The sequence below is a fragment of the Callithrix jacchus genome, chromosome 17, assembly GCF_049354715.1.
Source record: "Callithrix jacchus isolate 240 chromosome 17, calJac240_pri, whole genome shotgun sequence".
NCBI classification, from domain to species: Eukaryota; Metazoa; Chordata; class Mammalia; order Primates; family Cebidae; genus Callithrix; species Callithrix jacchus.
The window spans coordinates 6,039,240-6,045,034 of NC_133518.1; the positions used below are offsets into that span (position 1 = coordinate 6,039,240).

General features: G+C 39.8%; 1 pseudogene; it reads left to right on the forward strand.

The window, feature by feature from the left end:
- Window positions 1-3,285: 3,285 nt before the first annotated feature.
- Window positions 3,286-5,578, forward strand: LOC128930842 (olfactory receptor 3A1-like; annotated as a pseudogene).
- Window positions 5,579-5,795: the final 217 nt, after the last annotated feature.

Consider the following 5,795-nt stretch of genomic DNA (forward strand, 5'->3'; position numbering starts at 1 on the left):
ACTATCCAGGACATAGGAGTAGGCAAAAACTTCATGAACAAAACACCAAAAGCATTGGCAACAAAAGCCAAAATAGACAAATGGGACCTAATGAAACTCCACAGCTTCTGCACGGCAAAAGAAACAGTCACTAGAGTGGATCGGCAACCAACAGAATGGGAAAAAATTTTTGCAGTTTACCCATCTGACAAAGGGCTGATATCCAGAATTTACAAAGAACTCAAACAGATTTACAGGAAAAAAACAAACAAGCCCATTCAAAAGTGGGCAAAGGATATGAACAGACACTTTACAAAAGAAGACATATATGAGGCCAAGAATCATATGAAAAAATGCTCATCGTCACTGGTCATCAGAGAGATGCAAATCAAAACCACATTGAGATACCATCTCACGCCAGTTAGAATGGCGATCATTAAAAAATCTGGAGACAACAGATGCTGGAGAGGATGTGGAGAAAAAGGAACACTTTTACACTGTTGGTGGGAGTGTAAATTAGTTCAACCATTGTGGAAGACAGTGTGGCGATTCCTCAAGGCCTTAGAAATAGAAATTCCATTTGACCCAGCAATCCCATTACTGGGTATATATCCAAAAGACTATAAATCGTTCTACTATAAGGACACATGTACACGAATGTTCATTGCAGCACTGTTTACAATAGCAAAGACCTGGAATCAACCAAAATGCCCATTGATAATAGACTGGATTGGGAAAATGTGGCACATATACACCATGGAATATTATGCAGCAATCAGAAATGATGAGTTTGTGTCGTTTGTAGGGACATGGATGAATCTGGAGAACGTCATCCTCAGCAAACTGACTCAAGAACAGAAAATGAAACATTGCATATTCTCACTCATAGGCAGGTGATGAAATATGAGAACACATGGACACAGAAAGGGGAGTACTAAACACTGGGGTCTATTGGGAAGAAAAGGGGAGGGCCAGTGGGAGGGGGAGGTGGAAAGGGATAGCCTGGGGAGAAATGCCAAATGTGGGTGAAGGGGAGAAGGAAAGAAAAGCACACTGCTATGTGTGTTCCTAAGCAACTGTCTTGCATGCTCTGCTCATGTACCCCAAAACCTAAAATCCAATAAAAAATAAAAAAAAAAAAGAAAAAAAAATATTTGTGAAGTTTATATAAAAAGATGTATGTCAGTGTGTGGATGCTGCAAGAACTGCACACCCTGTGTAGACAAATAGAGGAATCATTCCTACAGCAGTAACCTTGTACCTTTCACTCAACTTTTTACCTCTTCCAAATTATATCAATCCTTCAAAGTCTAGCACAAATTCCAACTTGTCCAGAAACCCTTTCCTCATCACTGCTGGCCACAACGATGACAATAGTAATGGCATCAGAAACCCTATTTGTTAACCAGAGCAATCATGCATTTATTTATGAAACAGTGCATACATAAAAGGATTTATGCCTAAGGTTCCTAAAGATGAATTAGACATGAATCTTGTTCTTCAATTGAATGAAGAAACTAGACTTCATAGCTACATGATTGTGCTAGAAGTATAGTGGTAAGCGCCATGTAGAATGTAATTGAAGTGCATTGGGAAAGTCAATGACATAAATATCACTTTAAAACTAACACAGATCAGGCAAGTGTTTCTGGGGAGGGTAGCACAGGAACTGGGTCTTCAAGCCTTAACCATGTGACACTGGAAGGACACTCTATTTAGAGAAAACAGCATATGCGAAGGTGGAGATGTAGAAAATCACGGCATTTGCAACCTGATGACATGAGTCAAAATAAGGGAAAGCAGGGCTAATGGTGACCGCAGCCATGGCCCCCCCAAGGAACTTGCTCTGACTTGAGCTACCGCCCCCTGCAAGGCAAGACTTTGGGATCTGCAGGGGCACAGCTGTAGAGATTGTAGGGTGGGGTTTGAGTCCTAAGAGGGGTCACAAATAGATTCAGAGAGAATTGAAGGAGAAGGGCATGACTGTATGGTCCTTGAGATGCCTTGGGTTACTGAGGGCAGTTTTATGTGTGGTGGTTAAGAGCAGAGCCTCTGGCGTCAGACTACCTGGGTTAAAATCCTGCCTGTGACATGTGCTTTACATGACTCATGTTCTTTCTGTACATCTTATGAGATGAATAACTCAGTATTAATTATAGATAATTTGTAAAGTAGAGAAGAGTAGAAGGAAGAAAACAAAAACCACCTGTATTACTACTCAAACTACTAATAAATGCTTGGTATTTCCTTCTAGTATTGGTGTGTGTGTGTGTGTGTGTGTGTGTGTGTGTGTGTGCGTTTGTTAATATAAAATCATGCTGTATAATTCTGCATCCTACTTTAATCATATAACCTTATATCATAAGAATTTCCTTTAAAATGTGTTTTTGAAGTATTTTTATCATCTTCATCAATATATACTGATGATACATAAAGAAATAAGCACTTCCATATATTTGCTTTTCATCTTGCCACTTCTGTTTTAATAACTCTTTTTCTACAGACAAATAGCCTTTTTCTCTCTTTCCAACATATACACTTTTGTTTTCTATTAATTTGATAGCGATTCTAGGACAAGTATAAAAAATAGATGTAATGGAGAGAATCCCTCTCTTGGGCCTGACTTTCATAAGATAATTTCTTTTTCTCCATTTGGAAGGATATTCTAGTATTCTTCTATTCCTAGATAACTAACACTGGGTGAGTTTTTTTTTTTTTAAAGAATGGATTGTGACCTGTAATATGTATGTTTTCAGTAATTGATTTGATGTAGTATATAAAAACATTGATGTATTAAAATATCCCTAATTTCTCACAAGTTAATAATGGTGGGTTATTTTTTAAAATATTCTAATTGTTAAAATTTTCTGTAGTTAGCTATGTTAGCATTTTGTTTTTATACTCATAACTAATATTGCTCTCTAGTGATATTTTTTCTTCCTAAAATCTTTAGATTTTAGCATCAGATATACGCTAACTTCATAAAAAGTATTAGGATTCTTATATCTCTCTCATGCTATAGGAAATTTTATATAGCATGAGAATATTCTAGTTATTAAAATTTAAATAAAGCTTTCTTCATAAGCATTATGAGCAGAGATTCTTACTAGTAAAATTATTCATTTCATTTTACTTTTAATTGACAAATAATTTTATATATTTATGGAGTAAAATGTGAGTTTTTAATATATGTTTCCACTGTGGAAGGATCAAATCAAGCTAACTAACAAATCTTTCACCATCACATACTTATTGTGGGAAAATATTTAAAATATATTATTTTAGCAATTTTGTTCAATGGCAACATTATTTTATGGAGTGAATTTTATGTTTTTCTTGTTTATTTACCCTTTTTCCTTGTAGAATCCATGTTTATATGCTATGCAGGTTTGTTTGAATCCTTAAATGAAATGAGTTTTTTCCAAACTAGATATTCACAAGACGCTATATCTTGCAAGGCTAAGACATGTTTCAGATGAGCAGGAACTTATCTTGTGATTCAAAATTGGAGGTAAATTATTTTAGCTTATACTGGTCTGTAATGAATACAGACAGGTAACTAGAACTGTTAGAAAAAACTGTATTTTTTCTAATTTTCGCCTCCAGTCTTATGCTTTATCTATACCCTGTGAACTTAACTCTTCATTTTTGCCTTTCCTCTGCTTCTTGAGTCCAGTCAGGATCACAGAAGATTGCAGTGCCATGCCTTGCACCATACACCCATTATTGCAAACAGGGGCTTTGTTTTTTATTGATTGCCTTCCCTAACTCAGCCTTTGTTTTTAAGAGAATGATACTCATTTAACTCTTCTACAGTCATGGAGTTCCTCTCTCTGCTTCTTGTCACTCTCCCCTTTGATCTTTACTGTTCTTGAAACCATCCAATCTAGTTTATGGATTGGGGTTGTGGATATTTGTGAACTTCTTTGAAGATAAAATCTGTGTGCTTATTTTCTTCCTTGTTTTGGAAAGAGATGCATTCTCAGAAGAGAAAGTTTTGGCTGCTCAGCCATGTTCAAACCAGAAGTATGCTTTGCTTATTTTTCCCAAGGGTTTCATCTTTCATAATCTTTACAAATAGGTTCTTGCAGCTGGGGAGTGGGTTCAGGCAGGGAGGTCCACAGTGGTCATGTCACCTGTCATTACACCTGCAAATAAAGTAAACTTACTCAGGTGGATGTAGTGAAAGAGTAAATAAGTGTAGTGTGGCCTAAGGAGCAGAACACTCCTTACTTGTGCAGAGGGGACACAGCAGAGGGCTGGGCAAGTAGAGGAGGTCTGTTTCTTCTTTCTGAATGGATAAATTAATTGAGAGGATGGATTCTTTTCCTCCTTGGATGTTTCTTTGAAGGAACTCATGCAGCAAGAATCTGGGGCCGATGGAACAGCCATTGCTGAGTTCATTCTGCTGGGATTGGTGGAGGCACCAGGGCTGCAACCAGTTGCCTTTGTGCTCTTCCTCTTTGCCTACCTGGTCACAGTCAGGGGCAATCTCAGCATCCTGGCAGCCATCTTGGTGGAGCCTAAACTCCACACCCCCATGTACTTCTTCCTGTGGAACCTCTCAGTGCTGGATGTTGGGTTCATCAGTGTCACTGTTCCCTCTATATTGAGTCGTCTCTTGTCCTACAAGTGTGCAGTTCCCTACGGAGCCTGCCTTACCCAGCTCTTCTTCTTCCATCTGTTCATTGGAGTGGACTGCTTCCTGCTGACCACTATGGCCTATGACTGATTCCTGGCCATCTGCCGGCCCCTCACCTACAGCACCCGCATGACTCAGACAGTCCAGAGGATGTTGGTGGCTGCATCCTGGGTTTGTGCTTTCAGCAATGCACTGATCCACACTGTGGCCATGTCCACACTCAACTTCTGTGGCCCCAATGTGATCCATCACTTCTACTGTGACCTCCCACAGCTCTTCCAGCTCTCCTGCTCCAGCACCCAAATCAATGAGCTGCTGCTTTTTGCTGTGGGTTTTCTAATGGCAGGTACCCCCATGGCTCTCATTGTCATCTCCTATATCCATGTGGCAGTGGCGGTCCTGCAAATTCACTCTGCAAAGGGCGGGAAGAAAGCCTTCTCCGCGTGTGGCTCCCACCTCACTGTGGTTGCCATATTCTATGGTGCAGGTATCTTTAACTATATGTGACTAGGTTCAACCAAGCTTTCAGACAAGGATAAAGCTGTTGGGATTTTCGACACTCTCATCAACCCCATGCTGAACCCACTCATCTTCAGCCTTAGAAACCCTGATGTGCAGAGTGCCCTCTGGAGGATGCTCGTGGGGAGGCAGGCATTGGCTTGAGGAGGTCTCCATTGACTCTCCCTGTGTCTTTTTCTACTAAAGGAAAAATCTTCTAGAGCCAGAAACTAGGAAAAACATGGTTCAGACCTGTTTCTATCTCCCTGGGTATAAGAAGGACTTTTTATAGGGAAGAATAGCTATCATTTCCTAAAGCAGCCCTGCCCACTGATAGGCAGTGGGTGTAGAGGTTCTGCCAAGCCAGCCCCTTAGACAAATGACAACTTCAGGCACTGTGTTCTCCCCTTTCTGGCTAGAGGGGAAACCTGGGAAGCTGTGAATGCTTACAGGCTTACAGAGAGGGAATGATTCTTTGTTTGGATACAGCCTGCGTTCCCAGAAGCACCCCAGAAAACTTCCCCTACCCCAAAGTTATCTTTTTCCCTGAAGTTCAGGTATGCTTGGTCTGTTTATAAATCATAGGCCTAGAGATTAAGATTGTTTTATTTCTCCCATCAGAGCACTATAAGCAAAAATGAAACAAACAGAAACAAAAAACAAAAAAAGTAGCTCT